The sequence below is a fragment of the Prionailurus bengalensis genome, chromosome A1, assembly GCF_016509475.1.
Source record: "Prionailurus bengalensis isolate Pbe53 chromosome A1, Fcat_Pben_1.1_paternal_pri, whole genome shotgun sequence".
Lineage (NCBI taxonomy): Eukaryota > Metazoa > Chordata > Mammalia > Carnivora > Felidae > Prionailurus > Prionailurus bengalensis.
In genome coordinates this window covers 206725737-206736691 of record NC_057343.1, presented here as the reverse complement: position 1 = coordinate 206736691, position 10955 = coordinate 206725737, and positions in this window count along the sequence as shown.

Genomic DNA, 10955 nt, shown 5'->3' with positions numbered 1-10955 from the left:
TTAAAAATGCACAATGGATCTGGATAGACATTTTTTCCAAGGACATACAACTGGCCAATAAACCCATGAAAAGATGCTCAATGCCATTATTCATTAGGGAAATCCACATCAAAAATTCAATACAATACCACTTACACCAGGTAGGCTAGAATCAAAAAGTGAAATAATAACAAATGTTGGTGAGAATGTGAAGAAAATGGAACCCTTATGTACTAGTGGGAAAGGAAAATTGGAAACAATTTGGCAGCTGGTCAAATATAAATTAAACATAGAGTCGCCATGTGACAGCCATTCGTTTCTTACCCTAAAAAAATGAAAATACATGGTCACACAAAAACTTGCATAGAAATATTTATAGCAATACTAATTGCCAAAGCTGAAAACAACCCAAATTCATGTCAACTGATGAATAGAAAAACAACATGTGGTAAATCCAAACAATGGAATCTTATTTGGTAATAAGAAGGAATGAAGTACTGATATATGCTCCAAAAATTGATGAACCTTGAAGATGTTGTGCTAAGTGAAAGAAGCTAGCCACAGAATACCATATATTATATGATTCAATTTCTATGAAATACAGCATAAGTATAGACCATATCCATTATCACAGAAAGTTCTATTGGGCAGCTCTGGTCTGTACAATAGTAATAGAAAAGTTAGTTGTTCTTTAGGCATGAATAATTTCTAACAAGTCTTTTTTATTAGTATTATTTATTTTTGAGAGAGACAGAGACAGAATGCGAGTGGGTTAGGGGCAGAGAGAGAGGGAGACACAGAATCGGAAGCAGGCTCCAGGCTCTGAGCTGTCAGCACAGAGCTTGACGCAGGGCTTGAACTCACGAGCAGTGAGATCATGACCCAAGCCGAAGTCAGACACTCAACCGACTGAGCCACGCAGGTGCCCCTGTAGCAGGTCTTTTAAGAGTTGGCAGCAAACGGTTAGAAGATGGATTCTTAGCAAGAATGGGATGTAAGGAGATTTGACTTTAGAAAGAAGGTGATGTGATAAAAGCACAAAAAGATTTGAATCTGCCACATTACTAGCTCTGAAGACAGATGAAGGGGCCATGAGTTAAAGAATATAAAAAATACAATTCTAGAAGCTGGAGAAAAACAGGAAATAGATTCTTCCCTAGAGCTTCCAAAGGGAATATGGCTCTGTTGACACATGTTGAAACTGGTTTTGGAATTATAAATGTGTGTTGTTTTAAGCCACTGATTTGGTGGCAATCTGTGACAAATTAATATAAACCTAATGGAGGCTTTAGGGGAGAATCTGTTTCCTTGCCTTTTACAGCTTCTGGAGGTTACCCATATTCCTTCTGATAAGCCCCTTTCTCCCTCTCCAAAGTTGGCAAAGGCGAGTCAAATCCTTCTCATATGGCCTCCCTCTGTCTTCTGCCTCCCTCTTCCAATTTTGGTCCTTGTGATTACAGTGAGCTCACTCAGATAATCTCTATTTTAAATTCGGTTGATTAGCAATCTCAATTCCATCTGCAACCTTAATTTTCCTTTGCCAGGTAACATTCGCAGGTTCCGGAAATTAGGATGTGGATATCTTTGTGGGGCCATTGCTCTACCTACCACAATGGGTCAATCATCCTCTTAATAAAATTGAAGATATTAATCAAAACTTTGGCTTGGAGAGTTGCTCACCTCTACCTGGAAATGGAAAAGTGGTAAAATATTCAGAACTTTGTGTCTGATGGGATGAGATTGGAATGGAGTGAGTAATAGGATTCAAGGATGATTCCAAGATAAGAACTGAGGGATCACAGAAAGGATAGGAAATGATGATTCCAGGTTTGGACGTTTAACATTTTAAACGTCTATGGCATTTGCACTTGAAAATGCCCAGTAAGCAGTTTCATATATGAGTATATGGAAGTATGAAGCTCCGTGAAGGTGTTTAGGTTGGAGATAGGTTTAGGTGTCATTATATACATTGTATACATGGTAGCCAAAGTCATGAGAGTGAGAAATGTTAAACAGGGCCGAAAGGATGTGAGAAGTAAGAAGATGAAATGGTATTTGAACCCAGGTCTCTCATACATAGTCCGAAGGTGCAGTTGGTAACTAGTATAATATAGAGCATCCCCCAGAAGGGTCAGTGGTAAAGAAGTTTTGGAAAGTGGAAAGATGGGGAAGAAGATGAGGGTGGTAGCACACGTGTGGGATGATCAGAGATCTACGGGCCAAGAGGAAGGAGGTTCAGATCTCTAATCTGCCACTAGCTCGTTGTGCTAACTTAAGCAAGTCATGTAACTTTTTCTGAGCTTCAGGTTTTTACCTGTGAAATGTGGAAAATAATACTTACATCTATTTGTTTCACAGAGTTGTTGAGATTTAGATAAGGTGCAAGAATTCTCTGAGAAGTTAAAAGTGCTACACAAATATCATTTGTTTGAACAGTAAAGTAGTTCTTATCTGATCCCACTACCATTCTGACTTACGATGTGAGCTAAAAGTCATGCTGTATGGACCAAAATGTTTTTTTTTTTTTTCAAAATGTGTTTTTGCCTTACAGAATCTGAATTAGAAAAAAAATAGATGATATGTTATATTAACATCATACACACTCGTAAAATATATTATGCAGGATATATGAGTGGGTATGGAAGAGGGGTTTTGGTATGACTGCAGAAACCAGCAGAGACTATCTGCATAATACCACTGGTATTAAAGTATAAAATGTGGTCAGATTAACTAGACAAATGTGTATTAGCCCTTTGGATAATTTTCTGTCGGGGACTTGAAGAATCTGAAGTTTTTAATCTCCTGTATCCACTTAGGAAAACTGGTTAAAACTCATTGACTGGGAATAAGTAGTAGATTAATAAAGACCATGAGGACTAGGTAGTGTTGCATCCACGCGACTCCTGAAACAGAATGCTACGGGCACCAGTGACAGTTGCAACAAAGTTTATTACAATGAGAGGCAAGGCAGACCGATCGGGACCAACACTCTTGATAAGAGTGTGGCCCCGAACAGCCGGGGTAAAGAGTTTTTAAAGCCGATCACATCGTTTTATCATTATCTGGGAACAGAACAGATAAACAGTTCCCAGATGAGTTAGAAACAGTTGCCAGATGAGTCAGAAACAGTTATCGAATGAGGTGATTATTTTAGACTTTCTGCTGCTAAGTTGCAACCAGTGGATCTCCTTGACCTTGTCTCTGATGCTCTTTTTTGAGCTTTTGTTTCCTTCATTGGTAAAGCCTAATTCACAAGAGTATGAAGTATGATTTACAAGAGTAAAAGCAAGGCTGTTATCTTTTGACCTTTAGTGTCAGAACAAAGTTGTTATCTTTCAAGCTAAGCGTTAGCCCTATAGTACAAGTTAACCCTTACAAAAGCCAGACAGAAAATGTTGTTCAAGACCGTTTTATGGCATCATCTAGACTTCCTGTGCATGCATTGCTTGTGAAAGGGCAAGATTTTCTTTCTAGCAGTGGTCTGAATCTCTCTGCTTTTCAGCCATGTGGGCATGGCTGTCTGTAGCGTACATTTGCATTTTTGCTACTTGGCAGCCTCCAGCCACTCTTTTCCTAGTACTGACAGTTTCTAAAATAAAACTCCCTTTCTCTGTTTTCAGGTCTCATAGTTTGGGGGAGGGGAGGGCAGGGCAGTGAGTGGACCCACCTGCTCCAAGGGACAGTCATGCCCTGAGGAGAGTAATGGGCTCAAGGATGAACACCTGATCAAATTCAGGCGCATGAGGACCAGGCTCTTAGATTTGGTTCTGGTTTTTAAGAGAAGATACTGCTCTTCTTTTTGATGGGTTTCTAACGTGAGGTTGGGAACCCAATGTTGCTGCCAGCCTTTGGTACCACCTGTTTGAGAATGAAGCCAACAGAGAGACAAGGGGGATAGGCAGTTCGTGAGAGACCTGGTTCTAATGATTTTATTTTGGCCTCTGTTTTTCAGTTACACCAGTCAATAAATTATATATATACACATATATATTTGTATATATATACATATATGTGTATATATACATATATATACACACACATGTATTTATAACATATATATTTATATTTATAAATTATATATATATAGCTTATGCCATTATTTTAGGTCTAATTTCTTATCGGTTACAACCAAAAAAGCCCCAGTTGATTGTGGTCCCAGTGTTGGAAAATATCCATTCTCCTTTCCTTCCAGAGTAATAGAACTATGGCAACCAACTGTTCAGCATTGAAAATCCTGTGTCTCATAAAAATCTAGTCTCACTGGTTACCCTAGAAGCCATATGGGCTGCTGGGAACAAAGCCTACATTTTCTAGTTTCTTCTAGTCTGGTATGGCCCTATGACTAAGTTCTGGCTAGTCGGATGTTAGTGGAAATGGGCAGTGCAGCTTCCAAGAAATGCCCTTTAAAGGAAGGAACATGATCTGCCTTTATTCCTTTCTGTTGGCTGGAATATAATTACAAAGGGTAGACTTCCACAAACCACCTCAGATCAAGAGGAAACCTTAGAAAGGAAACACTTGTGACAGAGCAATAAGATGGAAGAAATCTTGCACCCTGACACCATGAAGTCCTTCTACAACTCTGGACTAAACATTCCCAGACTTCTTGAATCTGAGAGAAAAATGAGCATCTATCTTAAGCTTCTGTGGTTTTGTTTATAACTCATGATTAATCTAATTCTAATTCACTAATGCAATGTCTAATTGAAAAAAAAACTCTCTGTAATGTGTGGCTACCTCTCCAAACATTACACTGCCTATAAACTCACTTACCAAACTCGACTCTCTAAGATGGTCACATTTTCAACATGAGACAATTCTCATCATTATAAATATAAGTCACCATTTTTGGCATTCCCAAAGAGATCACAGAGGTAATGGGACTTATTTATGATCCATGCCACTAGTGGATGTTTTTGCTTGCCTAGTTGACATTCACTCCTTTTTCTCCTCATAGAATCCCAATTTTGTACAGGTTTGCATTTCTACCCTTCTTCAACACACTCCTCACAAGTTCAGAAATGGAACTTGTGATAGTTTTATGTGTCAAACTAGGTAGGCTAGAGTATTCAGTTACCTAATCAGGTAGTAATCTAGGTGTTACTGTGAAGTATTCCCCCCCCCCCAAATGTTTATTTATTTTGAGAGAGACAGAGAGAGACAGAGGGGGAGAGAGAGGGGGAGGGCAGAGAGAGGGAGGGAGAGGATCCGAAGCAGGCTCCACACCGTCAGGACCGAGCTGATTCAGGCCTCAAACTCCTGAACCGTGAGATCATGACCTCAAACAAGATGATGACCTGAGCAGATATCAAAAGTTGGAAGCTTCTTAACTGCCGATCCACCCAGGTGCCCTGCGGTAAAGTATTTTGTAGGTGTGATTAGCATCTAATCAGTTGACTTTAAAGAGATTATCTTTGTGGTAGATATGTAGATGTAGATATAGATTACCCTTTCCGTCATTGATTCAGTTTCTCTGGAGAACCCTGACTGATACAGACCTAGTCAGTATAAGAGTAATTTTAACCTTGTGTTTGCAATTGGTTCTAGACCAGACATGTGACCAGATTGGACCAATGAAATACGAGGAAATGTTTGATTTGAATTCTGGGGAAGTTCTTCTTTTTATAATTCTGTGAAAGCTTCTAGCAGCAGCTGCCTCTGTCTTCCTTTGACTTCCTTTGACAGTAGTTTCCTTAGATATGAGGCCTACAAGGGCTGCGGCCTTTTCGAGGTCAGGCTGAGGATAAAAGCCAGCACACAAAAAACGGCAGAGCCAGGAGACTTGCAGAGAAATGGAGCTAGGCTGTTGGTTGAAGTCAGCACTGAAGCCTGTCCTACCTCTGGGATTTTCCAAACCATATTATTTCCTTATTGTTTAGGTTGTAATTGAGTTTTCTGAGAACTGTAGTCAAAATTATTCTACCTAATATAACGCTTTTCCTTAAGGTAAATACTTTAGGATATTAAGAAGCTAGTGTGGCTGATTTGTCAGTTGAAATCCATGTTTCGTGTGGGTATGGTTTAAACACGTTCTGGGGCGCCTGGGTGGCGCAGTCGGTTAAGCGTCCGACTTCAGCCAGGTCACGATCTCGCGGTCCGTGAGTTCGAGCCCCGCGTCGGGCTCTGGGCTGATGGCTCAGAGCCTGGAGCCTGTTTCCGATTCTGTGTCTCCCTCTCTCTCTGCCCCTCCCCCGTTCATGCTCTGTCTCTCTCTGTCCCAAAAATAAATAAACGTTGAAAAAAAAAATTAAAAAAAAAAACAAAACACGTTTAATTATTAGCGATTAAAAACTAGTAACATAAATCAAGTATAGTTTTTAATAGATTCTTTGCAAGTTGAATAGCAATTATTTGTAAGGTTTCAATGTGTTCTATTACTTTGTTTTAGGAGTATTAAGAGTCTCAAGATTCCAGTGAACTTCTAATAATATACTTTATCTTTAAATGTCATGTCCCTGAAAAAAAACATAGAACTTGGAAATTACGTGACATTGCAGCAGTAGTGCATACTTATTAGCATTAGTTTATCTGGCAGATACATTTTTTAAGTAATATGAATATCATTACAGATACTAAAGGAAATAGTAAAACAGGCTGCCTGTGAAATATGGAAAATGATTAATTACCTTGGGGAGTGGAGGAGGATAAGTAATTTCTTGTAAGATAAAATGAGACCTAAAACCCAAATGATGCAACATTTAATGACAGAACATTCCATTCTGTTTCAGGACCATTTATTCTAGAGCTTAAACTGTATAAAGTTCTTATTCAGGATGTCTCTAATTATCATGTCCTAAGTTCTTTCACATAGAGCAGCTTAGTTTACATTATACCTATAGGGGAATTTTCTCTCCCCCCCCCCCTTTTTTTTTTGTCCTTCTCTCTCGGCAGATGTAAAACTCAAGACTGAATTGCCAAGGGCTCCTGGCTGCTCAGTCAGTTGAGCATGTGACCCTTGATCCTGGGGTTATGAATTCAATCCCCATGTTGGGTTAGAGATTACTAAATAAGTATATTTTTTTAAATGTTTATTTATTTAAGACAGAGAGTGTGTGTGTGTGTGTGTGTGTGTGTGTGTGAGCAGGAGATGGGCAGAGAGAGAGAGAGGGAGAGAGAGAGAGCAGAGCCCAGTGCAGGGCTCAAACTCACAAACCATGAGATCATGACCTGAGCCAAAATCAAGAGTTGGACGTTCAACCATCTGAGCTACCCAGGTGCCCCTTCAATTTTTTTTTTTAAACAGCTCAGTGTGGAGCTATGGTAGATGCAGTGAGAGAAGCATCAAAGGAAAAGACTTCGAAAGGGAAAGGCTGGAGAAGGTGCAAGGCCTTAGGACATGGTTACATAGCTGAACACAGCTGTGGCTACTAAGGAACGCCTTGAGCCATTAACATTGTCCAGGGCCAGATCCTCCTTCACACCTGACCCTTCCTAGTATCATAAAAAACAATTATCCCAAAATTCAACCTTGAAAAGCAGAATCATTAAGTTGATTACTTCACTTGCTTAGTTGACTTTATGCACTTAGTCTTTAGCAATTATCCTAATAAAGAGAGGCTTCATTCTGGAGTTGGGGCCTCATTCCCACTGAGTGTGAGGACCTTCACTTAACTGCACTTTGTTTGCAGACTCACCTTTTGTGACTCTGGCCATACTCCCTGCAACACGGAGCCTGATTATGATTCTCTCTCTCTCTCTCTCTCTCTCTCTCTCTCTCTCTCTCTCTCTCTCTCCCTCCCTCCCTCCCTCCCTCCTCTCCCCATTCCCCCCTGCTCCTCTCCCCTACTCTGTGTCTCTCTTCTCTCTCTCAAATTAAAAAAAAAAACTAAATAAAAATTAAAAGGAAAAAATTGGATTGCCAGTTAGATGAATGTAAAAAGTTACATTAGATAAAAGTTCTATTCAGCTTGGGTTTACATAAAGACCTCTAGAAATCAAGAAGACTGAATTCTTGCTCTCCTTCACCGATCTGCTCCTCCTTCAGATTCATCTGAATCAGTAAATGTCACTGCCCTTGGCCAAGTAGCTCTTGGCAAAAACCTGGACCCATCCTTGATATCTTTCCCCTGCACCTCTCATGTCCAATCCCTTCCCCAAATCCTACTGATTCTACTTCTATAGTGTATCCAATTGAATCACTGCTTTCCATTTCCACTGTCCCTATTCTAGTATGAATTACTTTATTTCTCATCCAGAGAACTAAATGGTCTCCCAGGTGAACAACCCACTTCTCTTTCACACTCTGTCATTCCATTCTCTTCACAGCAGCCAGAGTAAGGTCCTTAAAATACAATCTGATCATATCACTTCCTTGCTTGTAAGCAAGCTTCAATAGCTTCTTGTCCCATGTAAGATAAAGTCTACAATCTTTAACGTGGTACCAGAAGCCCTGTCTGACATGCCCCTACCAACCTATACCCATTCTGTATTATTGTTTGTTGATTTCAGACAACAGGAACTGGCACTAATTAGTTTCAGGATAAAGATGCTGGAAACTATCGAGGAAACGTTGAGCAACCAAGACTTAGGGAGATAAACCAAGTGCTTCCCCAGGAAACTCCACAGCAGCAGAATTCTCTCTGGACTGCTGACATTAATATGATTAATCTTGTCTCTGTGCTTCTCTCTTCAGTATTTCAAATTACCGGGGGAAAGAATTTGATTGGCTTGGCTTCTGTTAAATTTTTACCCCTGGATCTATCTATTATTCCCAATTTGATCTATCTCCACAAAGGCTACTCTGTCTTATTTATTACCATACACCTATGCCTGGCATCCAGTAGGTGTTCATTAAACATTGAATTAATGACTACATAATTGAATAAATAATTTGGTCGTGGCCAGAAGACAAGGTCAGTTAATATAGACATGGCCAGTGGGAGCTTACTCCAGGTTTTGGAGTTCATTTCCATGGTTGTGAGTGAGGCATCCACTTCAAGAGATAACCTCCACCTGTGCTATTAATCCTCACCTTGTTTCACTCCCTCCCCCCCCCCCCCATACTAGGAACCTTTGGCCTCCTTCCATTCCTCCAAGCTGTCAAGCAATTTCCAAACTCAGAGTCATTGCATGTGTTATTCACTGTGCCAGATATATTCTTCTCCACTGTGCTGGTTATAGATTTATTGCTCCTTAGCTCTAAATTTATGCTTTTTGCCATTTTTATGAAAAATATATGGGCCCTTAATGTTAAATATTGTCAATAGAGGGAACTAGAGAGACATTGCAGAAAGCACAAGGTCTTCCTGCTTGTAAATTTAATTTAATTTATTTCTTCTCAGTTAATTGGATTTTATCCAATTATATATCAGTGATGAGGACAATGGTACAAATAGATCAATTATTTATTTTAGAAGATATTTTTTGGTAGATTCATGATGACTTACTAATTTCTCTGAAAAGTTTTTTAAATTAGCATTATATTTTTATTATATTTATGTGAGTTTTTAAAGTAAAAATAACAAACTGTAAAATTGGAGAAAATTACTCACATTTTTTTAAAGGCAGGGTTTCTCTGGCTTTAAGCACTTTCTTCAGTGCCTTTCTTGGTGAGGGCTGGCTGTCTCTGTTTACCATGAGACAGTCTTCTTCAGGTGCTTACTTTGGTATAGTCTTGGACAAATCACAGAATCATGTACTCTAGGGTTTGGAGCAGTTCCTAGACAAATTCTGTCCAGTTTCTTCATCTGTATATGAAGAGTTGTACTATGTGCTCTCAAATCCCTTCCAAATATCTCTGAAGACATGCACACATGACTATCAGTTGAGCAAATAATTTCCAGTTTCAACTATGCTTCCTACTGAAAGTCCATGGTTGTTTAATGAATTACTGAAATTGTAAATTTTATTTAAAATATGCACTGAGTGAGGTTTGGCTTTTTTGAGGTGTGAAATGCTTATTAGAGTTTCAATTTTTTTTCAAAGCTTATTTATTTTGAGAGAGAGAGAGAGAGAGAGAGTTCACATGTATGTAAGCATGAGAGGTGCAGAGAGAGGGACAGAGAATCCCAAGCAGGCTCCATCCACACTGTCAGCACAGAACACAAAGTGGGGCTTGAACTCACACTCATGACCCGTGAGATCATGACCTGAACCAAAATCAAGAGTTGGACACTTAACCGACTGAGCCACCAAGGTGCCCTTAGAATTTTGATTCTTTAGCCCACATTGATCATATAATGCAAACTTCCTGGCCTTTAGCTTCCTGATTAGAAAGTAATATAATGAGAAGATAACGTGGGATTTTTGTTTAACTAATAAACACTTTCTGAATACTTACAATGTGCCAGGCACTATAGAAGGCACTGAGGAAACAACATTAATACGTGATTCCTGTCTGTCCTCTATATTTAGGGTGACTTGGAGGAAGAAACTGTTGTTATAAAGGTCAGCTGGGAAGCCTTTGTGGTCCATCACTTATAAATTACAACACAGTATTTCCCTATTTTTAATGTTTCCTATTAGATATAAAACTATCTTTCATAAAAAGTAAGATAGGATGGAGATCATTCAAGATGTGCTGTGTCAAACTGAAAAAAACTTGAGTTAAGATTTGATAAGAGGCAAGAATATAGGGAATGCAAAGTAGAAATTAGACTTGTTGACGAAGTACTTTGAAACTCACACATGAGAGGGTGAACTTCACACACTATGAGCACTTTGAGGGTGTTGAGGTGTATGGCAATAGAACTTCTTGTAAATGCAAAATTTTGGTACCACTGGACGCGAGATGGTTAAAGTACATTAATACGGGCTAGCCAAAGCAGATCAGAAAGAAATAAAACAAACTCAGGAGCTAAAATTAAGATTTAGAAAAGCGACACTCCAACACCTAGACTAGAAACACACACTAGCGCTGGGAGCTCCCCTCCCAGATGCACAATAACCTCTCCTCTCAAAGACTTAGATGTGCTACAAGGGGGCTGTCAGGCTTTACCATTTCTGACTAGGAGATTATAGTCATTTGATTTCAGGCA